At 44.9% G+C, this 26,365-nt stretch overlaps 1 long non-coding RNA gene across 1 annotated transcript in view; it reads left to right on the plus strand.

Moving 5' to 3' along the window:
- Nucleotides 1-26,365, plus strand: part of LOC124622178 — a 536,116-nt gene that overhangs the window by 200,853 nt on the left and 308,898 nt on the right. The gene's annotated exons all lie outside the window — the stretch shown is intronic.

Here is a 26,365-nt window from a genome sequence, read left to right on the forward strand (position 1 = left end):
GTTGATCGTTGGTAAAGCAGATGCCAGACTGAGATTCATTGGAAGGATCCTAAGGAAATGCTATCCGAAAACAAAGGAAGTAGGTTACAGTACGCTTGTTCGCCCACTGCTTGAATACTGTTCACCGGTGTGGGATCCGTACCCATAGGTTTGATGGAAGAGATAGAGAAGATCTAACGGAGAGCAGGATCATTTAGTAACAGCGAAAACGTTACAGAGGTAATACATAAACTCCAATGGAAGACTCTGCAAGAGAGACGCTCAGTAGCTCGGTTCGGGCTTTTATTGAAGTTTCAAGAACATACCTTCACCGAGGTGTCAAGCAGTATATTGCTCCCTCCTACGTATATTTCGCGAAGAGACCATGAGGATAAAATCAGAGAGACTAGATCCCACACAGAGGCATACCGACAATCTTTCTTTCCACGAACAATACGAGACTGGAATAGAAGGGAGAACCGATAGAGGTACTCAAGGTATCCTCCGCCACACACCGTCAGGTGGCTTGCAGAGTATGGATGTAGATGTAGATGTAGAGGAATATAATGAAAAAATCACGTGTTTTTGCATGAAGTTTCAGTGAATTTTATGTTATTTGACTACTTCCTATTTTTAATTAAGTTTAATTGTTAGAATCAACTATCGCCAAGTAAATGAAGCACGCATATCATATCAGTGAAACACTCACCCCTATTGCTCGATAACACGAAAGGAGCTGCCCTTCTTTGCACCTTTTCGATGTCCTCCGTCAATCCTACCTGGTAAGGATCCCCCACCGCGCAGCAATATTCCAGCAGAGGACGGACAAGTGTAATGTAGGTTGTCTCTTTAGTGGGTATGTCGCATCTTCCAAGTGTTCTGTCAACAAAGTGTACTCTTTGTTTCGCCTTCCCCACAATATTATCTATATGTCTTTCCAATTTAAGTTGCTTGTAATTGTAATTCCTAGGTATTTAATCGAATTGACAGCCCTTAGATTTGTGCGTCTTATCGTATACCCAAAATTTATCGGATTTCTTTTAGTGCCCACTTTTCTTTGTTTAGTGCCAATTGCCACTTCTCACACCATACAGAAATTCTCTCTAGATCATTTTTTAATTGGAATTGATCGTCTGATTATTTTACTAGACGGTAAATTACAGCGTCATCTGCAAACAATCTAAGAGGGCTGCTCAGATTATCGCCTAGAGCATTTATATAAATCAGGAACAGCAGACGACCTATGACACTACCTAGCGGAGCGCCAGATATCACTTCAGTTCTACTCAATGATCTACCGTCTATCACTACGAACTGTGACCCCTCTGAGAGGAAACCACGAATCCAGTCACACAACTGAGGCGATACTCCGTATGCACGCAATTTGATTACTAGTCGCTTGTGAGGAACGGTATCAAAAGCTTTCTGGAAATTTAGGAATTTGGAATCGATCTGAGATCCCTTGTCGACAGCACTCATTACTTCATGGGAATAAAGAGTTAGCTGTGTTGCACAAGAACGATATTTTCTGAATCCGTGTTGGTTATATATCAATAAGTCATTTTCTTCAAGGTGATTCATAATGTTCGAGTACAGTATATGCTCCAAAATCCTACTGCAAATTGAGATTAGTGATATGGGTCTGTAATTCAATGCGTTACTCCTATTTCCATTCTTGAATACTGGTGTGACCTGTGCTACTTCCCAGTCCTTAGGAACAGACCTTTCGACAAGTGAGCGGTTGTATATGATTGCGAAGTAAGGCGCTATTGTGTCTGCATACTCTGAAAGGAACCTCATTGGTATAACTTCTGGACCGGAAGACTTCCCTTTCTTAAATGATTTGAGTTGTTTCGCAACACCTAAGATATATATTTTTATGTCGCCAATGCTAACAGGTGTTAAATTCCTTATATGTAAATGAATACGCAAATTCGCCCCTGAATTTGGTGCCGGTCTGATGTAGCTGTACGGCTACAGAAGTACCGCGAAGAAAAGCAGTTGTGCAGGAGAGTATTGCTCTTCTCTGGTGACCACGTGGAAAGCGCATGCTCTGTTGCTGTCAGCGCGTGCGTGCTGTTCACGTGATCACAGGTTGCGACGCAAGTAGTCGTGCCTGTCAGAAGGTAGGGACGCTATTTCAGTGTCATCGGACCGTAGCAGTGAAGGGATAAAATCATCATTTTAGATAGGACGCCGATAGTGCAAGAAAGACGTGTGCATTGCAAGTAAACTAATGAGTTAAGTACAGAAAAGATGTCAGGGTTCGATGCTGATGCAGATTGAGTTTTTAAGGAGACCAAACAGCGGAGGACACCAGTCTCTAATTCTGTGTGCAAGTGTGAAAGAGTGTTCTAAATATTTGGGTAACATGTATCTTGAGGCGGAAGAAGAGAACCAGCCCAGTATTTACCTAGGGGGATGTGGGAAACCCCTCCCGCCGGAGGTTCGAGTCCTCCCTCGGGCATGAGTGTGTGTGTTGTTCTGAGCGTACGTTAGTTTAAGTAGCGTGTAAGTCTAGGGACCGATGACCTCAGCAGTTTGGTCCCTTAGAAATTCACACGCATTTGAACATTTTGATGTGCGAAACCGCCTAAAAACCACATTCAGGTTGGCCAGATACCAACCCATTGTCGTTAATTCGCCAGGCGAATTCGTTCCGAGGTCGGCCTGCCTCTCTGTCCTGAAAGCGATCGCGTTAACACGTAACATAGTGCAGTTGGTACCAGCTTTGTTTGTTTCCGTTGGTGCCGGAAAAGCAAAGTGAACAATAAAAATTTACAACTCAGTACGACTAATTGCGGGTTTCTTCTTTAATTTAATCAAATTCCCACAAAAGTCGCCATGAAGGTAGCGATGCACTCAATCAGGCTTCGTCGCCATGTTTTAGGTTAAACAGAGCACATTATTGGCTTGCGCTATAAACCATCTCTTCAGCTGTAGAAAATGGATCACGAGATATGTTTCAATACCTCTCACTGACATTTCCTTTTGCACTCACATCTGATCATCTGATCACACAAAAACAAAATTGTTGTGCAAATAAAAAGTAAAAAAAAAGAGCAGCGGCATATACATTAACAGGAGTTTTTTATAATACAAGGAAAACATTCAAAAGTGGTGCGTCTAATTACCTGTATACAAACTACAGCAAGAATTTCATTCACGTAGTTGAACTACACGTAAATATCTTCCGAATAGACGTTATACACCTACATATGTACTCTGCAGTGCATGGAAGAGCGTGCACGTCATATAGCTCGATCGCCTCTGCCACGGACATCAAAACAACGGAATGATCTCGCTCGGATGACTGCCCTTTTTGTCCTGGAGGACAGCAGCGGACGACGAATGATAGCAGTTCGGTGGTAACTGCCGAAGGGTTGAAGTCAAGAGGGAAAGAGCTGGATCATCGAGAGGAAAGCAGTAGCGCCAGTGTGTGTTGGGAGGCGTGGGACTTAATCTGATGTGTTATTTTTCGTAATTTGGTAATATGAACGGCTATTTCTGTAGGTATTGTTTGAGGAAGGGATTTGAAACTCAATTTAACTTTTGAATAATACGTAATGCAATCAGATTTGTGGGCCTGAAGTAGTGACGAACTGTGGCAAGTAGAATCTGATTTTTGACGATTGTAAGGCAGCCTTCCCATTTCTTTGTTGTAATTGTAATGTGGCTAAAACACAGTGCTGACTGACTTAACAGCAGAAGTGTCTTATATTAGACCAACGTTTCAGATACCTATCTTTAGACATCCTGCAAATTCCTAAATATGTCGATGAGGAGTAATCAATAATCACCTATTTTTAGATCACGTGAAACAAGGTGTTGTACTGTAAATAGAAAAATCAACATATTGTTTCATCAAACTCTAGGGAAATAAAAATAAATAATTACGATTATAATCAGTGTATCTTTTGCTGTATTTCGTTGGTTAAATGTATGATTTTTTAAAATTTCTTGTTTATTTTGGTAAATGATATTAATTGTGCTGGGTTCAAATGGTTCAAATGGCTCTCAGCACTATGGGACTCAACTGCTGAGGTCATTAGTCCCCTAGAACTTAGAACTAGTTAAACCTAGCTAACCTAAGGACATCACACACATCCATGCCCGAGGCAGGATTCGAACCTGCGACCGTCGCGGTCTCGCGGTTCCAGACTGCAGCGCCTAGAACCGCACGGCCACTTCGGCCGGCTTGTGCTGGGTCCGATATTGTAACTTGAACTGGATTATTTTGGCAAATCGAATTATCAAACGAGATTAATTTGTCAGTTGGCTATAGGGCATTGGTTAATTTTTGAGTGACAGAAGTTCGTGTTTGAGTTGGTGTATCGTGCAATTCTACGGAATTTCTTTACCACCGAAAGCCAAATATTCCGTTACAAGGTGTCGTGAATGGATAAGCTCATGGACAAAATCAGTTTCCTTTTGAGATCACGCACCCCAGGAATTGATATCTACAACCAAAGTAATTTCCTTCATTAATTTCAGTACCAACAAGCGCGAGCACAGCGTTAGTGTGTCTTTCTCTCGCCCCAGCAGTTACACTTACTACCAAATGTTGAACAACATCCATGCTACCATCGTGAACGAGAAACACTGAATCCAACGGTCGTCTTATTAGCTTCGTAATACATTTTAAAACTCCCAACAGATTCATCTTCATCTCATTTATCGAAGTTATTCTCGTAATCTTCTACAATGTCTGCATCTGGTGAACAAGGTGAGATATTTGCAGAATTTTTTTAGCTGCTTCTGCCTGTTTCTCTCTCCACTGGTATTTGCCTTTGGTGATCATTTTGTACCTTTTTCTGTTTCCTTCCTTTTCTTATCCCTCTTTCCCTTTGCAGTCCCAGCATAGTTTATCGCTATGGATATAGTTGCTGCCTTCCTCTTAAAATTCATGGTTTCATCAGTAGAAGGAATAAGTGATACATCTTCCAAAAATTTTGTCTTTTTTGGCCTAGGAGTAGAAGTTTTGTAGCCGTTATACTGGAAGTTTTAGGTTCAGTAAGAGTGGAGCCCAAAATTGTGTCAGTGAAGGAATTAGACTTTTGCAGATAACTCTGCTCTTTCGATGTGCTTGAGATGGCCAATGAGCTTCAAAGTGGGTGGTTAGTTTGTGTACAAGATTCTGCTCTTCCATTTGTTGGCATAGGCGTATAGTCTGGAACATTGGCCGTCTTCAGTCGGATTATTCCACTTGTATTGAAGTTAAATTTAATTGCGCTCCATCTCCGCCACATTAAAACATGTGGTCCATATCTCCCAGATAACATTGGTCCATCTTTCCGATTGTCCGAGGAGATGGACCACCGCGGCTTTTATCTGTAGGTAGCGCACGTGGTGGCCATTTTAGGTTAGCTTCTTACCTCCACATGTGTCTATCTCACAGTAAAAAAAGTTACATCAATATTGAGCAAACTAAGCCTTAATACTAAAATTACGCAACTACGCGATAAAACATTTCGGCTTGCCAGAACCTAGGACGTTTTTTTTTTCTCCAGAACTAAGATGAGGATAACAGCAACAGTTTTACAACAAGTTTGTTCACTAATGAACTTCCTCACAAGTAGCGGGAGCTGCATTTGTGAAATGCTCCACTGATCCGTCTCAACCAATGGTCCATGTCTCCCGGACTTGCCCTGCGAGAAATTCAACCAAAAAGGAAAAACACGTACATATCTGCCACTTATATGGACAAATCTCAAATAAATTAATTACCACGGCAAAAAACACTAACTTTACAAACATCTTACAACTTAAGCGAAAAAACAATTCAGCATAAACCAGAAGAATCATGTCCTCGAATATATAAAATCAATCGCGGGATCTGTGAAAAATATTACATCAAACAAACAGGACGTAACTTCTACATCAGATATAGGGAATACGCAAAGGATGCGGACACTAACCCATGTACCTTCTTTCTACATCTAAAAACCAGCAATCATAGAACGGAAACATAGAAACGGCAATTCATATACGATACAAAATTGCAAAAGGAATCAGCATGAATATTTTAGAAGAAATAGAAATTTACCTACCCATAAAAAAGAATTCGCGAGGTACTCTAAACTAGCCAACAAATCTATAACACAAACACTATTTAGAAAATTTTATTAGCAAATTGAAGTGATAAACGTAATTAAAACATACACCAAAGAGTACATAAGCAGCACCTCTAATCACAATATCTCTGACACAGATAAAGGCCGGCCGAAGTGGCCGAGCGGTTCTAGGCGCGTCAGTCTGGAACTGCGCGACCGCTACGGTCGCAGGTTCAAATCCTGCCTCGGTCATGGATGTCTGTGATGTCCTTAGTTAGGATTAAGTAGTTCTAAGTTCTAGGGGACTGATGACCTCAGCTGTTAAGTCCCATAGTGCTCAGAGCCATTTGAACCATTTTGAACAGATAAAGAAATGTAAACAAACAGCGCCTCTCGATCGAGTTATAAAGCTCTCAGTAGAAAGACAACTGTTAAATGTTACGAAAAATGAGCAATTATTCACAATATAAGACAGCTAGAAAATTATGACCATATACAAGTCCAGTATGTAAATACAATATAACAACGTAAGTAGACCTAAATAAAGTTATCAAGTCATCAAAATAGAAGAAACTGTCAAATATTATGAAAAATACGTAATTGTTCATAATGTAAGACAGCAAGAAAATAGCGACCAGACACAGATATGATATGTGCATATGTTATGAACAACTTAACGCAAGTACAGGGTGTTCAAAAAAGTGTCGAATACTTTGAGAGGTAGTAGTACTCATCGAAACAAGACAAGTAAGTCCAACAAACATGGGTCTGGAAACACGTACTTTCCCAGATAAACATGTGTGTATAGTAAGGACTGCGACACCCTTGGTTGCGGATATTAGCGCAGTCGTTGCATTGGCGCTCCGTCAAATATGTCGGTAGGGTATTATGACTCTACCTACCATTAGGTGGTCTGCAGTCAGTTGTTTGTTTCGTGTTCCAGGTTACGTTAGTTTTCATTGTGTTTGTATGCCATATTGTACAATACTGTAAAACCTGGTTACGGTTCATAGTGTTTTACCTTCTTCCAAACGCGGATTCACTTATGTGTTTGGCCGGCCGAAGTGGCGGCGCGGTTCTGGCGCTGCAGTCTGGAACCGCGAGACCGCTACGGTCGCAGGTTCGAATCCTGCCTCGGGCATGGATGTGTGTGATGTCCTTAGGTTAGTTAGGTTTAAGTAGTTCTAAGTTCCAGGGGACTGATGACCTCAGGTGTTAAGTCCCATAGTGCTCAGAGCCATTTGAAATTAGGTGTTTACTGTTACTGCGCTGTTTGTACGGTGTAGTACATTTACATTTTCTCTCTTCCACCACTTGCTAGCAATGGAAGACTATTACTCGTTACGTGAAATGGCGGATATGATATTCTGCTATGATTTAGCAAGTAGACGTGGCCTGCGAGCCAGTGCTCTTTACGCTGAAAAATATCCACAGCGCAGAACGCCCTCTGGTAAACTGTTCGACAGACTTTTCCAGCGTCTGAGGGACACAACTCGGAAGACTGACAGTAGAAGACCCCGCACAGTCCGCACCCCTGATATAGAGGAGCATGGGTCACTTCGATAGAAGAAACCGCTGGAACGAGTGTGCAACGATTAGCAGCAGCAGAGGACGTGTCTCACTCTCTTATCTGGGTAGGAACTTCATGAACTATTGCTGTACCCGCATCATCAACAGAGCGTTCAGGTCATGAGGCCACAGGACCATCATGGCAGACGGCGGTTCTGTCAATGGCTCTTTACCGATGAGGCAGGGTTCACAAGAGATGAAATTTCTTAACCAGCATCTACGGACAGATGTAAATCCTCAAGGAATTGAGGAAAGAGGGTATCAACACTGATTCTCAGCCAACGCATGAGCAAACGATAGATTAATGGGGCCATACGTGCTACTACAGAGGTGAACTGGGGCGCATTTTCTGGACTTTCTTATTAATGTATTGCCTACATTGCTGGAGGATGAGCCATTGCAGCAACGAATACAAATATGGTCCATGCACGATGGCGCACCAGCACACTTTCGTCACAACGCGCGCGAGCATCTGGCGCAGCCATATCAGGAGCGCTGGATTGGTCGGGACTGCCCCACACCGTGGCCTGCTTGTTCACCAAACCTCAATCCCCTAGACGTTTGGCTATGGGGACACTTGAAGGAATTGGTCTACGCAGCACCAGTCAACGACGTGCGGACACTACAGGGTCGCGCCTTCAATTCGTGCCAGCAGGTACAACGACAACCCGGTATACTTCAAAGGCTGCGTCATTCCTTACGCCGGAGGGCCGAGGAGTGCGTTGCCATGAATGGATGCCACGTTGAACATCTCCTGTAAACACGCGTTTCTCGCAGAAAGGATGCGTTTCCGGACCCATGTTTACTGGACTTATTTTTCTTGTTCCGACGAGTATTACCACCTACCATAGTATTCGACAATACTATGGACACCCAGGATACCTTTGCATATATCTTATGTAAACAGTTCCCCACAGTCGTTTAATGAACAAAGTAAGAGCATTTGGACTATCAGACCAATTGTGTGATTGCATTGAAGAGTTCCTAGATAACAGAACGCAGCATGTCATTCTCAATCGAGAGAAGTCATCCGAAGTAAGAGTGATTTCAGGTGTGCCGCAGGGGAGTGTCATAGGACCGTTGCTATTCACAATATACATAAATGACCTTGTGGATGACATCGGAAGTTCACTGAGGCTTTTTGCAGATGATGCTGTGGTGTATCGAGAGGTTGTAACAATGGAAAATTGTGCTGAAAGGCAGGAGGATCTGCAGCGAATTGACGCATGGTGCAGGGATTGGCAATTCAATCTCAAAGTAGACAAGTTTAATGTGCTGCGAATACATAGAAAGATAGATCCCTTATAATTTAGCTACAAAATAGCAGGTCAGCAACTGGAAGCAGTTAATTCCATAAATTATCTGAGAGTACGCATTAGGAGTGACTTAAAATGGAATGATCATATAAAGTTAATCGTCGGTAAAGCAGATGCCAGACTGAGATTCATTGGAAGAATCCTGAGGAAATGCAATCGGAAAACAAAGGAAGTAGGTTACAGTACGCTTGTTCGCCCACTGCTTGAATATTGCTCAGCAGTGTGGGATCCGTACCAGATAGGGTTGATAGAAGAGATAGAGAAGATCCAACGGAGAGCAGCGCGCTTCGTTACAGGATCATTTAGTAATCGCGAAAGCGTTTCGCAGATGATAGATAAACTCCAGTGGAAGACTCTGCAGGAGAGACGCTCAGTAGCTCGGTACGAAGTTCCATAGTGCTCAGAGCCCTTTTTTTTTTTCTTTTTGCCAGTGGAAAACGGATGTTGACCTAGGTTTGAGCACGGATAAGAGTCAAGCAGTATATTGCTCCCTCCTACGTATATCTCGCGAAGAGACCATGGGGATAAAATCAGAGAGATTAGAGCCCACACAGAAGCATACCGACAATCCTTCTTTCCACGAACAATACGAGACTGGAATAGAAGGGAGAACCGATAGAGGTACTCAGGGTACCCTCCACCACACACCGTCAGGTGGCTTGCGGAGTATGGATGTAGATGTAGATGTAGATGTAAACTGCCGTGTAGCTGACAACCTCTGTGTTATGTATAACAATTGCAGGTTGTGCTAGGAAGTGGTACTTACGCCGAAATAAGATTATAGTACGGAAGCATAATAAACTGTAAGCGGCTAACAGGAATTAACTTGTCCTTAAAATATAAGAATTTTTTTCAGGTATTCATAGCGCATGTTTACTGGTCCGCTCCATATTAACCAAATATTCGCGACAACCACTTGTGTCCTAGTAAAAACCCTTTCTTAACGGCTCAGAGGAAAACTTCTAATTGGGCGCCCTCATGCGCGTTTTCTTGTAACAATCCATGAAGTCTTTCATGTCGCTCCGGACTCAATCGTACGACGAGGAGCATTCCACGTTTCCGCCGAAATTCCAGTCGAACCCCGACAAGCACAACGCGCGTGGAGACACGTCTCTCCTCCCCCCTCCCCCCGAGACCCGGCAGTCTCTCCGCCCCCCCCCCTTCCTCTGCCTCGCTGTCGCAGACAACCAGGCGCCGGCAGCCGGCATAGGCGTCAACACCCACGCGGCACTCTCCGTCTGCTGGGCAGGCCCACTCCACCCCAACCCAGTGCAGTGCAGTGCAGTCTAGAGCCTGTTCCCTGATTCCTAACTGGTGGCTGACGGGACGGCAGACCACCCGCTGCCAGCAGGGTCGTCTCCTAGCAAGCATCTCATTCACCACAGAGTTCATTAAATAAGCTGCTTTGTCTCATTGTCAAAGCTCGAGCTAACCGGAATACATCAGCCGTCGTCGTCGTCAGGCATCAGACAACTCACGAAACGTAAGCTTTCACGGCCTGAAATCCTGCAATCATCTCAGGATTCGCCTTAAATTGATACAAAGAAATCGAACAAGACAAATCTACAATGCATGATAAAATTATCCGGAACCCCTACGTTATGCGAACTTGACCACTGTGCCGGACCGAGACTCGAACTCGGGACCTTTGCCTTTCACGGGCAAGTGCTCTACCATCTGAGCTACCCAAGCACGAGTCACGGTAAAGATCCCGAGTTCGAGCCTCGATCCGGCACACAGGTTTAATCTGCCAGGAAGTTTCATATCTGCGCCCACTCCGCTGCAGAGTCAAAATCTCATTCTGGAAACATCCCCTAGGCTGTGGCTAAGCCATCTCTCCGCAATATTCTTTCTTCCAGAAGTGCTAGTTCTGCAAGGTTCGCAGGAGAGCTTCTGTCAAGTTTGGAAGGAAGGAGACGAGGTACTGGCAGAAGTAAAGCTGTGAGGACGGGGCGTGAGTCGTGCTTGGGTAGCACAGATGGTAGAGCAGTTGCCCGCGAAAGGCAAAGGTCCCGAGTTCGAGTCTCGGTCCGGCACACAGTTTTAATCTGCCAGGAAGTTTCATATCAGCGCACACTCCGCTGCAGAGTGAAAATCTCAGTCTGGGCCTGTGCTGTTTTACCGCCCAAGCTGCAGAGTTTGGGGGATGGCCGTCATGGTTTCAGGAAATCTTTCCTGGTCTTCCCCTACGTTCTTCTCCTCACTGCTTCCGGCAACTTGTTGCAGGTGTATGTTCTGCCATGGTGCGTCTTCCTCTCACGATGTATTGCTCTTCTTTCTTGTCTGTCAACCTCACAGGCTTGCAGTTCATGAGCTGATATTTTAATTGTCTGCGAGTTCATCTCACGTCACAGTTCCTGATTCACTATCATGTTATAGACCGTTGTATTACCATATACGCTACCGACCTGATCTACACCATCTTGTTTAATAGCACACTCCCAGAAGATGCGGTCCATGATGCCGATTGCTTCACATTCGTAACAGTATGTGGTGCGTTCTCATATGTTCAGTAATCAGCTGGGATATGGCCCATGTCCCGACAGGCAGTTATCGATCTCTTGGTCGGAAGGAAGTACGACAATTTCGATCTTTATTTTATTACAGGAAGGAACCGGTGAGTTCTTCTCCCTGTTTCTGCCCTTTATTTCTTGGCATTCTCGATCAACACAAGCCTGTAATTTTTTATTTGATGTGAATCTTGTGCCCAGTAATTTCTTTACCTTATCATATTCGCCCTTTTTGAGTCAATATTGTGCATATTTCTTTCTTACAGCTACATCCAGGTAGCAGGCCTAGTATCACCTCAGTCTGCGTTGTTCTATACTGATGAGCCAGCAGTCATGCACTGTGCGGCTGATCCCGGCGGAGGTTCGAGTCCTCCCTCGGGCATGGGTGTGTGTGTTTGTCCTTGGGATAATTTAAGTTAAGCAGTGTGTAAGCTTAGGGACTGATGACCTTAGCAGTTAAGTCCCATAAGATTTCACACACATTTGAACTTTTTTTTAAACTGATGAGCCAAAACATTATGACCACCTGCTTAATAGCTTGTTTGTCCGTCTCTGGAACGAAATACATGACTGATTCTGCGTATCACGAATCAGTCAGTATGTTGGCAGGTTTGTGGAAATATGCGGCATTAGATATCTATCACAGGTCACGTGATTCGCGTAAATAACGCCACTGATTTACGTACGTGGTAATGGCGCCCGGTAGTGTCCCAGCTGGGTTCCACAGGATTTACATCAGGGTGGAGACACATTAATGTGAGTTCACTATAATGTTCCACAAACCACTGTAGCACGGTTCTGGCTCCGAGACACGGGCAATTATACTGCTGAAAGATGACATCGCCGTCGGGGGAGACATCAAGCATGAAGGGGTGCAGATGGCTCGTAGCTGTCAGCTTATCTTCGATTACTACCACACGTCCCATACTGCTACTTAGTCTTTTCTGAACTGACCTACTATTTTCTTCTAATTTAGCCCTTGAGTTGGCAGATACTGTAAGTATCAGATCGTCTGCGTAGATAATACAGCCTCTACTGTTGATTATCTCAAGATGGTTCAGTAACAGACAGAGCCCTGTCAGCTTTTAGTGATTTTTTTAACAATTTTCTTTCCGGGACATTCTAATTGCACCTGCCTGTCTGTACAGTAACGTCGTAAGCTGTTATAGAGAAATCTGGGATGGTCCCTCTGTTTCAGTATATTTAACAGGGAGGGTCGCCATAAAATATCAAATGCCCCAGTTATATCAAGTATTATTCCGAAAAATGTACTTGCCATCTAAGGTGCGTGGTTTGTCGCATCCTCGGTGGAATTACATTTCCTGAAACCGTACTGCAGGGGGCTCATGCCTATTACCACTTTACGGTCCCTCAGGCTGTACTTTCGTTAGAGCATTTATTGAACATCTCAGCCTGTAAGGTTTAGGGTTCTCTTGGGCGGTTTGCCATGTTTAGATGCAGAAGTAAGGTTTTCCTGAAGTGGAGGAGATACGGAGTAGAGTGTTGGTGACGGGTGACTGGCTGAAGCGGGCAGGGCGGGTGATAAGTGGCGAGGCGGTGTCTGCGCGCACACGTGTGCACGTGCACCAGCAAGGTCGAGCCACGTGCACGCACCGTCATTAATCACGCGATAGGCCGGCCCGCCCGCCACCTAGCGGCGGCACGCCGATCCACAAGTGCTACCTTTTGCGCAACGCGCCGCTCCCCGTCTATAATTTGTTGTTCGGCGGCGGTACATTTCCTTGTAGGGGCTATTACGTTTCTCTGGCAGGCAGGACGGCACCTCGCAGCCCGCCGATAGCCGGGAAATAACCGCTCCCGAGCAGCACCGGGCCTATCTCTGATCGGAAACATCTGCCGCTTTCCAAATAAACCCTCTATGTGTCACACAGAAGTGGGCCTTATTTATTGAAGCAGAAGTTGCTTATGTAAGTCTGATAAGCAAACTGCTGCTGCTAATGTGGTCGATTTTACTACACAATACCTTTATCTGTCAGCCACAATCACACTTTTTTATTTTTTATTTTTCTGTGAATGGCTTCGACGTGAATACCATCTTAAGCCTACCCCTGAAGACGCAATTTGTGAACCGCTTAACAGCAGCCTAAAAAATAATGCACTGTGACTCACAAATAGTTACTGGACATCAGTTAACAGTAGATTTCTTCCGGCATTTTATGCAAGTATGCAACGAACTGATGTTGTCCTTGTGTTTCCTCCTTCTGCAACAATACCCGGAAAAGATCCAGAACTGGAATTAAAATTCAGGGTGAAAGGATGTCACTGGAAAGACACGCTAAACACATTGACTTCCTTGGTGAATCTAAGGAAGAATTACCGGAGGTGTTGAACTAAATGAAGAGTTTAATGAGGTCAGAATGTGAACTAAGAGTAAACCAAAGAAAGGTCAACGTGTTGGGGGATAGCAGAAATGAGATTAGTGTCTGCAGCGTTCGATACTAGGACAAGAAAAATTGTTTGCTGTTCTCGTAACGGTTCTCAAATATATTTTCGTTTCCGTTTGTTCCCAGTTGCCTCTTACTACAGGAGTTCAGGCAACAGCTTTCACGAGTTACACATAAAAATAACGTTGCATTTAAAGTTGTATTTTAAAAAACGATATTGCACCATGCACAGTTTATATCTACACTAATATAGCACTATAGAATTTCAGTGATGAACGTTACTTTAACTTTCTGCAATTCTTATGGAAACAAAAGAAAATATTTTGAAAATCATTCAGGTAAAATTTACGAAGCAGTTTGATATTCAGTTGAATTCTAAAGGTAAATTCTCTAAAATTCTTTAATCTCTGATGTCACAGGAAAAAAATAAAGTTCTATAAATATGTTTCTTAATTTTGGAATCTCATTATAACAGTGACCAATAACGAAAAGATGATCAGTTCATTATCAGACGGTGATGTGAGACTATAATAACAAAAGGATCTTTCTATTTTATTACTGCGTAACTTCCTTAAAATTTCAGAAAAAAGACTGCATAGTAAACAAAACAAGATCGCTTATGTTTATGCAAGAGGTAATGCTTTATTTGATAAACTAACTTTGGATGCTTAGGTGGATTTGGTTAATTTATATAAACCTTTTTTGTTTAGAGGCGCAGCACATGACATGGGATCCCAGATCACGAACTCTGGGACTCTAGACAGATATATGAGAATCGATAACCGAGAACTGTAGTGCGAGTACAGCAGATTATGGGGCTGAAGCACACTCTACACCTTGAAGGTACGCTGTACCCATAAATAATCTCTGTCCTCGGAAGCTTATTGGATTCCAGTCGGGACGAGTCTGGTCTGTATTTTCCGGTGCATGTCAAAGCCCAGTTCTCTTCTTTACACGGGAAGGATCGAGGTCGATATATTGGCGAGGACACTTTGCACCGCTTCTGCCACACTTCAGTGACTTTAAAACGGCGACAAGTTGTTTTCTGGCTTCGAAGTATGGCGGGGCTCTGCAGCGCAGTCTGTCGATTTCGTTACCATGAAACTTTGCTGCTCGTCCACAAACTGCGTAACACTGTGGGTCAAACGCCGAACGCATTAAAATTCGGCGTGGTAAGCCAGTCTGAGCCTGTAGCGGTTAATGATTCTATTTTGTTTTGTAAATACAGAACAATTCGTCATAATATCAAACAATGCAACTATTCCTCGAGGCTCTGAAATTAAAAATATTGTGTCTGCGACGTGGTTCTGCAAGAATCCTGAAATATAATCGTCTGCATCTGCAGATGTAATAAATCCCGCTGCTGTGTCACACGCTTGCGGTTATTTGTACGACGTGGCTTTCCACTAGTAAACTGGAAGCTTGGAGTCGTAAGGTAAAGTGCATAGAAAACTTTGGATGTATGTGATGTCCTTAGGTTAGTTAGGTTTAAGTAGTTCTAAGTTCTAGGGGACTGATGAGCTCAGAAGTTAAGTCCCATAGTGCTCAGAGCCATTTGAACCATAAGAAACATACTTCAGCATCACTTTTATACTGCAACCACAAAAACAAATACGTGTTCAAAAGGATCCACCTACCTTTTAATTGAAGTGCATGGCTATTTAGTCAAAATTTGGGCCTAACAACCACTTAGAGACAAGCATCGAATGCAGGAAAAGTTCCTTATACAACATCACATAAATTCGTCGAAACATTTATGCACTGAATAATTTCACAGTCATCGAATGAAGTGGACGAGACAACAACTTCGTGAACACTTGCGTAACGAGATATGACTTGACCATCGGCCAATTTGGATTACACTGTCTACAGCAGGTGATCACTCTTTGAACACATCAAATCACTTCACGGAGTGCCTAGAATGAAAGTCTGACAAGCACATAATAATACATGGAAATGCCGTGTGGCTAGGCCCTCCCGTCGGGTAGACCATTCGCCTAGTGCAAGTCTGTCGAGTTGACGCCTCTTCGGAGACTTGCGTGTCGATGGGGAAGAAATGATGATGATAAAGAGAACACAACACCCAGTCCATGAGCGGAGAAAATCTCCGACCCAGCCGGGAATCGAACATTGGCCGTTAGGAATGACATTCCGTAGCGCTGACCACTCAGCTACCAGCGGCGGACACCACATAATAATAATTATTATGATAAGCTTTCGTATGAAATCGAACAACAGGCCCAAATAAGAAAAAAAAGTTAAAGTCTGAGGCACAAGCATATAACCAGGCTGTTGACCTGGGGGGGGGGGGGGGGGGGAGGGGAACGAGCCCACCACCCAGGCAAGTTTTCGGTACTCATATTTGGTAGCAGGCTGAGTGGCTCCTGGGGCATCCTCGAAGGACTGGAACGAGGAAAATTTCCCATTCCTGCCTGGAATTGAAGCCTAGCGCTCTATTCATACACCTCCACTGCCGCACAGACGCAAATAGACCTATCCAAGGCCGCTACTGTGAAGTGGCTACCGAACCAGTGATTTTCTAATCATATATCTGATACCAAAGCAATTACATGCGACACAATTACTCTGCCGTAATCTCATTAGAATGTATCAGAGATAGCAGCGAGCGCAGAAGCGTCTGTGCAGTTCGGCACACTCAGCACGCAGAGGGCAGTCGGCACAGCAGCAGCAGTCTTTTCTCTGCAAGCGGCGACCCGGAAGCAAAGGTCAGCCGCCCGCCTAGTATTACCTGTCCGTTAACTTGGCTGGAAAATCTCTGACATCAGCTATTACTAGCTTCAGCAAGCCTGCCACAGTGGTCTGCGCGACGTGTGTGTTCAGATACAAACTTGTTTGGTTAAGTTAGCAGACGGTACCTACTGCCGTAGTGGCGAAAACGTATTCGCAAATAAAACTACAGCCACTTCTCAAACGTCGAATAGTGAACTGCGACCAAGGGATTACTTTGTATCTTAATGTGTTCTCTGACAACGGCACAGTCTCGTCGTGTTTGTATGTACATGTACATCAACGTACGTACTCCGAAAACTACAGTGCGGTACATGCCGGGGGTATCTTGTACCACTATTGGTCATTTCCTTCCCTGTCACACTCGGAAAACCAGGGGAAAACGACTGTCTAGAAGACTCCAAACTAGTCGTAATTTCTCGCATCTTATCTTCTTTACGCACAATCAATGTTGGTGGCACTAGAATCATTCTGAAGTTATCCTCAGATGCTGATTCTCTAAATTTGCGCAATAGTGTCTTGCGGAAAGACCATCGTCTTACGTCCAGGTATTCAATTAGACTTCGCGAAGCATCTCCGTAATACTTGCGTGCTGATCGAACCTAGCAGCCAGCCTCAGAATTGCTTCGATGTCTTACTTTAATCCGACCCCCTGTGGATCACAAAGACTCGAACAGTACTCAGGAGCCGGCCGGGGTACGAGCGGTTCTAGGCGCTACAGTCTGGAACCGTTAGACCGCTACGGTCGCAGCTTCGAATCCTGCCTCGGGCACGGATGTCTGTGATGTCCTTAGGTTAGTTAGGTTTAAGTAGTTCTGAGTTCTAGGGGACTAATGACCTCAGAAGTTGAGTCCCACAGTGCTCAGAGCCGTTTGAACCAAGTACTCACGAATGGGTCGCACTAACGTTCCGTACGCCACCTATGTTGTGGAGGAGCTACACTTTCCCAAAATTCTCCCAGCAAAACGAAGTCGACCACATGCCTTCCCTACTGCCAACCTGACGTGCTCATTCCATTTCATATCGCTTTGCAACGTTATACGGAGATATTTACTGTTGTACAAGCTGCAAGCTACTATTGTTGCGTTTGAACGTCACAGGACTGTCTTTCCTGCTCATCTGCGTAACATAAGTTGTTCTACTTTTGAAACAAGCTGTCTACGTCATCTTGTATATTTCTACAGTCACTCAACAATGACACCTTCCCATAATCGTAGCATCATCAGCAAACAGCCATAAATTGCTGCTTGGCGCGTGTGTGTGTGTGTGTGTGTGTGTGTGTGTGTGTGTGTGAACTGTCTATTCTTTTACTCCGTAGCTTCCTTAAAATATTGCAGAATAAAGACTGCATAGCAAAGAAAACAAGTTCCCTTATGTTTATGCAAGAGGTAATATTTTATGTGATAAAATACTTTGGATGCTAAGGTGTATTTGTTTAATTTTTTGCTTAGAGGCGCAGCAGATGACATGGGATCCCAGATCACGAACTCTGGGACTCTAGACAGATGACAACCGACAACTGTAGTGCAAGTACAGTAGGTCACACGATTGTGGTTATTTGTACAACGTGGTTTTCCACTAGTAAACGGGAAGCTTGGAGTCGTAAGGTAAAGTGCATAAAAAACCAACTCGTGCTGAGGTCATCAGTCGCTAGACTTAGACACTACTTGAACTAAATTAGGCTAAGAACAACACACACACCCATGCCCGAAGGAGGACTCGAACCTCTCGGGAGGAGCGGCCGAGCGATCCGTGACATGCCGCCTAAACCGCTTGGCCACTGCGCGCGGCTACTTGGCGTACCGTATCAGCGCATAGGCGTATACTGCACGCTGCGGTTTAGCTACACGACAGCCTTCTTTGCAGGCGCGGTGCGATGTATTCCGCAGCAGAGTACGCGAGACAGTGGAACGAATATATCTGACCCGCGACTGCGCTAACCGTGTCTCAGACGCGCCTCCTGTTCGTGTAGACAAGAGTTGTGGATACCTCGTCGTTGTCGCCCCCCGTGGCTCGGTACTCGCGGCCGCTGCGGCAGGGCTTTGGCGGTACAGCCGCCCCCCCCCCCCCCCCCCTCTCGCCGACCAGCCACAGCGACAGCCACGGAGCCACGGAACCACGCCCTGGCGCGGCAGCACTGATTTATCTGCCGGCCTCAGCGGCCACCGTAAATCAGCAAGGCCGGACGTCTCCGGGCCCTCCTGGCGGCCAACCGCAGCCACGGCGGGCGCACGCTCGCTCTCCTCTAAGGAGCACTGCCCTCCCAGGCACTGTGGCAGCTACCGCCCTCTGTGAAGGAGAGCCTATATATACTGTGCGATTGTTGCTAACGTCAAAAAACCTCCGAAGCGACTTAGACGACGCTGAATCAAGTAATCTGCACTACTGACCATTCAAATTGCTACAATAAGAAGAAATGCAGATGATAAACGGATCTTCATTGGACAAATATATTATACTAGAGCTGATATGTGATTACATTTTCACGCAATTTGGGTGCATAGATCCTGAAAAATCAGTACCCAGAACAACCACCTCTGGCCGTAATAACGGCCTTGGTACCCCTGGGCATTGAGTCAAACAGAGCTTGGATGGCGTGTACAGGTACAGCTGCACATGCAGCTTCAACACGATACCACAGTTCATCAAGAGTGGTGATGGCGTATTGTGACGAGCCAGTTGTTCGGCCACCATTGAGCAGACATTTTCAGTTGGTGAGAGATCTGGAGAACGTGCAGGCCACGACAGCAGTCGAACATTTTCTGTATACCGAAAGGCCCGTGCAGGACCTGCAACATGCGGTCGTGCATTATCCTGCTGAAATGTAGGGTTTCGCAGGGATCGAATGAAGGGTAGAGCCACGGGTCGTAACACATCTGAAATGTAACGTCCACTGTTCAAAGTGCCGTCAATGCGAACAAGAGGTGACCGAGACGTGTAACCATCTAACATTCTGCGTGGTGTCTGTTTGTTCTATATCGTGTCTCCCTACCACTTTCGTGCAACGACGCTCTGAGCGTGTTTTTTAGGGAATTGACTAGTTTGAACCTGGGACCTGTTGCTGGTAAGGAGACGCCAGACCATATATGACATGTAGAGTTCAGAAGAGTTCAGTGCAGTGAGACTAGCGATGATATAACCAAATACTTAATGGTTTCAGCGTCAGCTCCACTGCACTCCCTGCAACAGAATCTTAATACTAACTAAATTTAGTGGAAGGGGTTCAAGGCTTTCCTATTTTTAGTTAGCTGGTAAAATAACGTCGAAAAAGCAGTTAAGTTTACCATTGGAAATTTTATTCTACTCACAAAACATTGTTTATAAATTGCACTATTGATAAAAAGGAAACCGACCAAGCAATGGAAAAGGATTACGAGATGGTTTACGACTGGGCACCTTAAACGTAAGGACTCTAACTGGGAAGTTAGAAGAAATTGTAGAAATGATGGAAAGGAGGAAATTGGACATCTTGGGACTTGCTGAGACTAGGTGGAGAGGAGTTGGTGAAAAACCACTAAGTAAAGGATGTAAACTGTACTGGATAGGGAATGAGAGGGGAAGAAATGGAGTGGCAATAGTGGTCAGAGAGGGTCTGCAGGAGGAGGTGGAAGGTATCAATGATCGAATGAGAAAAGCCAGAGTACGAGTGAAAGGAAAAAGCATTGAAATCATCCAAGCGTATGCCCCACAGGTGGGGTGTACAAAAAAGGAGAAGGAGGAATTTGAAGATGACATGCAAAAGCAGCTAAATGGAGGTAATCAGATTATAATAGGGGACCTCAATGCACATGTTGGCACAGACAGGAAAGGATTCGAGGAGATAATGGGACCAGAGGGCTGGGGGAACCGAAATAGAGAAGGAAAATTGTTGCTGGAATTCTGCAAGAGGAATGGGCTGGCGATGGCAAATTCCTGGTACAAGAAGAGAAGTAGCCACAAAATAACTTGGTACAGTGGAGACTGGTCCCAAACTTCAGTAGTAGACTATGTACTAGTGGATAGGCAGATGATGAGCAGCCTCACAGATGTTAAGGTCATTCCATCTGAGGCCTTAGACAGTGACCATCGGCTGTTGGTAGCCACCCTGAGAGAGAAAAAAGATAGGAGGGCAACAGATATACAGGAGAAAAGGTTGAAGACATGGATGCTGAAAGAGGATGAACGGAGGACCCAGTACCAGACACTGATCAGGAAGAAGCTGCCAAAGGAAGATCAGAGAACAGTGGAAGAAGAATGGGGAGATTTTAAGAGGGCTCTAGTTGAGGCAGCTGAGACTGTGTGCGGAAGAACTAGCACAAAGAGGAGAAGTAAGGAAACTCCATGGTGGAACAACATATGTAAAGAGGCAGTACTTCGAAAGAACAAAGCCTTCAGAGAATGGTTCCAGACCCGAACAGAGGAAGCTAGGGTAAAATATAAGGAAAGCAAGAAAGCGGCACAGACCATAGTAAGGGCGGAGAAGAAGAAGTGGATGGAAAAATGGACAAGAATGTTAGAAGAGGACAGTGAAGGGAACAAAAAAGTACTTTACACCATGGTAAGAAATAAGACGAATGACAGAAGCGAGTGCCTGAGGATCATGGATAATAATGGAAGAGTTGTGGAGGAAAGGCATGAGCTCAAAAAGATTTGGAAGGAGTACTTTGAAGATCTGTTGAATGCCGCCAAGCGGGTAACTAACAGCGATGGAGAGCCTAAGGCAGCAGACGATTATAATAGTGGGGAAACTGATGATCTAACTTGGAATGAAGTGGAAGAAGCCATAAAGAGGATGAAAGGGGGAAAGGCACCAGGTTGGGACGAAGTAACAGTGGATATGATACGAGCAGCAGGAGAAGTAGGAACCCAGTGGCTATACAGAGTGCTGAGGGTGGTGTGGAAGGAGAACAGAATTCCTGAGGATTGGAAGAAAGGAATTATAGTCCCGATCTTCAAGAAAGGGGATAAAAGGAGATGTGAGAACTACAGAGGAATCACCCTGCTATGCCACTGTGGAAAAATCTATGAAAAGATCCTGGAGAAGAGAATAAGAAGCAGTATTGAAAGTAGACTGCAAGAGGAGCAGTATGGTTTCAGACCGGGAAGATCAACAACGGACCTCATATTTGCGGTAAGGCAACTGCAGGAAAGGCACTATGAGTACGGGAAGGACTTAATCATGGCCTTTTTAGATATTGAGAAGGCGTATGACAGTATCTATAGGGACAAGCTATGGGATGTGCTGAACGCAAAAGGGATAGATGAAGAGATAACACGAAAAGTCAGAAAAATGTATGAGGGAAGTGAGAGTTGTGTGAAAGTGGGGAGGGAACGTACTGCATGGTTCAAGCTGGAAAATGGGCTGCGACAGGGAAGTGCACTTTCGCCTTTATTATTTATTATTGTTATGGATGAAATCCTACAGCAAGTATCAGATGCAATTGGAGATCATAAAATGAAAGCAGTGCTTTTTGCCGATGACCTGATGTTATGGGGAAATTGCGAGAAGCAGGTGCAAGAGCAGTTAGATGTATGGGAGGCAACGGCAGCACAATATGGATGCATTTCTCTGCAAAGAAAAGTGAAATAGTTGTCACAACAAGGAAGAAGAATAGGCCAAATGTGGATATAACTTGTGGAGGGGAAAAACTACAAGTGGTAGAGAACTTCAAGTACCTGGGAAGCATGATTGAAAGTAAGGGGGGAACGCGATGGAAATAAATGAAAGGTGCAGAAAAGCAGGGCAGTTCTACAAATGCATTAGGGGGCTTATTTGGAGCAAGGAGGTGCCACAGAAATCCAAGGGAATTATATACCGAACATACTTTGTCCCCATATTGGCATATGGAAGTGAGACATGGGTAATGCACAAAAGCGACAAAAGTAGAATACAGGCTAGTGAAATGAAGTTCCAGAGGAGCAGGTTGAGTGTAACAAGACGAGACAGATTGCGAAATGTGTATGTGAGGGAAAGACTAAAGGAGGAACCAGTACAGGACAGGATAGAAAAATGAAGACTGCACTGGTATGGACACATGAAGAGAATGGATGAGGGAAGAATTCCAAAGAGGATGTTTGATCTGCAACTGGAGGGGAAGAGGCCCAGAGGAAGACCAAGAGACAGATGGGTGAAGGGAGTGAAGGAATGTGTGATGAGAAGAGGAGAGAACTGGACGAAGGTGGAAGAGGGGGAATGGTGGAAAGACAGAACACGATGGAGAGGCTTGTGTTCCCGACAGACCCAGCCAGTGGCTGGAAACTGTCCAAGATGATGATGATGATGATAAAAAGGAAGGATGGTAAAAATCAACTGCGTTCAACAAAAATGTGAACGAATATTCCCTGAGTGGGTTTCCAAGTTCTACAATGGATCGAAGGATGATCTATGCCATATCACATCTATAATCTAGGTTTAAAATAAGTTCCACAAGAGAGAAAACTATCAAAATGTTCTACAATGACCCTCAATTATCTTTAATTACTTATTTAACTTGTCGTAAATTACAGTGGCTGATGTGGCTTCTCAATAACTATGTAACAGAAAAATCATCGCGTTTCAGATTTTTACTTCAAGTGGCAAATGTGAACACCATGAGCTTTAATTGACGATCGACACTAGTATTACGCAAAAAGGGGGTGTAACAGATGAGACTTCTGCAGTTCTGAGTGAAGTTTTATGCGTTGTTATGCGGCATCGCGTGCGTTCAGGGGGCAGCGGGCAGCGCAGCTCCGCTCATCTAGCCGTCTCGGAAGCAACTCTCTCCTAACTTCTCCTTACTACAATTTACCGAAGTTGGTTTAAAAAAAACTGTCTGGCTGTGTTTTCGCTGACCAATCAGGGTCTCAATGTTAACCTTAAGCTTCGCCTACAAAAATTCTGTCCATCCAATGAGAAACGTTATACTTTTCGTGGTGGGACAATGTTTTTAAAGTTTGCAACCTAACAGAGACGCGAAAAAGTCTCACGCTAAAACTTGCAGCTGGGGTGGCCCTAGTGGTTAGCTAGCGACGTGGGTGTCTAGTCCGTCCCTTATCGTAGGGCCTTCTAGCTTAACACGGCTCTGCTCTCGGCTTCTGTCCTCGTTTCTCCCCTCGGAACTGCGTCTGTCTCACGGTGGAAAGGTATGACATGCATTTAGGCATTCTTGTGTTAGTCTGTGGTATTCCATTTGCGCACTCGTTACTCGTATTACTTTTGTTAATTTAATGTCACGATTTATTCGGAGCTATGTGACATACTACTGGATTTGCTTATCATGTCAGGGTTTTCATGGAAGGTGTTGGATTTGCCTGACACCTTACAACCAATAGCACCCCATACCATCACGCCGGGTGATACGCCAGTATGGCGATGACGAATACACGCTTCCAATGTGCGTTCACCGCGATGTCGCCAAACACGAATGCGACCATCATGATGCTGTAAACAGAACCTGGATTCATCCGAAAAAATGACGTTTTGTCATTAGTGCATCCAGGTTCGTCGTTGAGTACACCATCGCAGGCGCTCCTGTCTGGGATGCAGTGTCAAGGGTAACAGCAGCTATGGTCTCCGAGCTGATAGTCCATGCTGCTGCAAACGTCGTCGCCGAACTGTTCGTGCAGATGTCCCCATCTGTTGACTCAGGGATCGAGACGTGGCTGCACGATCCGTAACAACCATGCGTAAAATATGCCTGTCATCTCGACTGCTAGTGATACGAGGCCGTTGGGATCCAGCACGGCGTTCCGTATTACCCTCCTGATCCCACCGATTCCATATTCTGCTCACAGTGATTGTATCTCGACCAACGCGAGCAGCAATGTCGCGATACAATAAACCGCAATCGCGATAGGCTGCAATCCGACCTTTATCAAAGTCGGAAACGTGATGGTACGCATTTCTCCTGCTTACAGGAGGCATCACAACAACATGTCACCAGGCAACGCCGGTCAACTGCTGTTTGTGTATGAGAAATCGGTTGGAAACTTTCCTCATGTCAGCACGTTGTACGAGTCGCCACCGGTGCCAACCCGGTGTGAATGTTCTGAAAAGCTAATCATTTGCATATCACAGCATCTTCTTCCTGTCGGTTACATTTCACGTTTGTAGCACGTCATCTTCGTGGTGTAGCAATTTTAATGGCCAGTGGTGTAATATACACTGATGCGTCGAAGGAACTTGTATAAGCATGCGTATTCAAGTACACAGATATGCAAACGGGCAGAATACGGTGCTACGGTCGGCAACGGCTATATAAGGCAACATGTCTCTGGTTCAGTTGTTCGATAGGTTACTGCTGTTATAATGGCAGGTTATCAACATGTGAGCGAGTTTGAAAATGGTGTTATAGTCGGCGCACGTGCGACGGGACACAGTATCTCCGAGATAGCGATGAAGATCCGATTTTACCGTGCGACCATTTCACGAGTGTACTGTGAATATCAGGAATCCGGTAAAACCCCAAATCTCCGACATCGCTGAGGCCTGAAAAAGATCCTGCAACAGCGGGACCAACGACGACTGAAGAGAATCGTTCAACGTCACAGAAGTGCAACCCTTCCTCAGATTGCTGCAGATTTCATTGCTGCGTCGTCAATAAGTGTCAGCGTGCGAACCATTCAACGAAACATCGTCGATATGAAACTTCCGGACCGGCACACAGTTTTAATCCGCCAGAAAGTTTTGTATCAGCGCACACTCCGCTACTGAGTGACAATCCCATTCTGGAATCATCGATAGGTGCTTTCGGAGACGAAGGTCCACTCGTATACCCTCGATGACTGCACGACACAAAACTTTACTCCTAGCCTGGGGCCGTCAACACCGCCATCGGTATGTGTTGCCTGGTCGGATGAGTCTCGTTTCAAATTGTATAGAGCGGATGGACGTGTACGGGTATGGAGACAACCTCATGAATCCATGGACCCCGCATGTCAGCAGGGGATTGTTCAAGCCGGTGGAGGCTCTGTAATGATGTGGGGCGCGTGCAGTTGTGATATGGAACGCCTGATACATCTACATGTGACTCTGAAAGGTGACACGTACGTAAGTATCCTGTCTGATCACCTACATCCATTTACGTCCATTGTGCATCCCGACGGACTTGGGCTGTTCCAACAGGACAATGCGACACCCAATACGTCCAGATTGTTACAGAGTGGTTCCAGCAACACTCTTCTGAGTTTAAGCACTTCCGCTTGCTACCGAATTCCCCAGACATGAACAATATTGAGCATATCTGAGATGCTTTACAACATGCTGTTCAGAAGAGATCTCCAACCCCTCGTACCGTTACGGATTTATGCCGGCCGGGGTCGCCGAGCGGTTCTAGGCGCTACAGTTTGACACCACGCGACCGCTACGGTCGCAGGTTCGAGTCCTGCCTTGGGCATGGATGTGTGTGATGTCCTTAGGTTAGTTAGGTTTAAGCAGTTCTAAGTTGTAGGAGACTGTTGACCTCAGAAGTTAAGTCCCATAGTGCTCAGAGCCATTTGTACCATTTTTTATTCCGACGAAACAAGTGTTTTTCGTGTGAAAAATTGCCGTTTTGCGCCGAGGCTTTTCTGTAGGAAAATGTAATCAAATAGCAAAGTCTTGGTTCTCAATCGATGAAGAATTTAAAGCTTTACATTTTTTACACCCTTGGCTTTCTTGATTAAACGCTTAGTTTCGGGGAAATTTGAGCAAAAAGCAGAAAAAGTCCGAAATTTTGGTGGTTTTCTTTTAATCGTCCTTGAAGGTCCCCACGGTAGTAGAGCAAACCCACGAATAATCTGAAAGTCGACTGAAGTGTAAGAATGGGCGCATCATCAAACTCCATAAA

Source organism: Schistocerca americana, chromosome 7 (assembly GCF_021461395.2).
Source record: "Schistocerca americana isolate TAMUIC-IGC-003095 chromosome 7, iqSchAmer2.1, whole genome shotgun sequence".
Classification (NCBI taxonomy): Eukaryota; Metazoa; Arthropoda; class Insecta; order Orthoptera; family Acrididae; genus Schistocerca; species Schistocerca americana.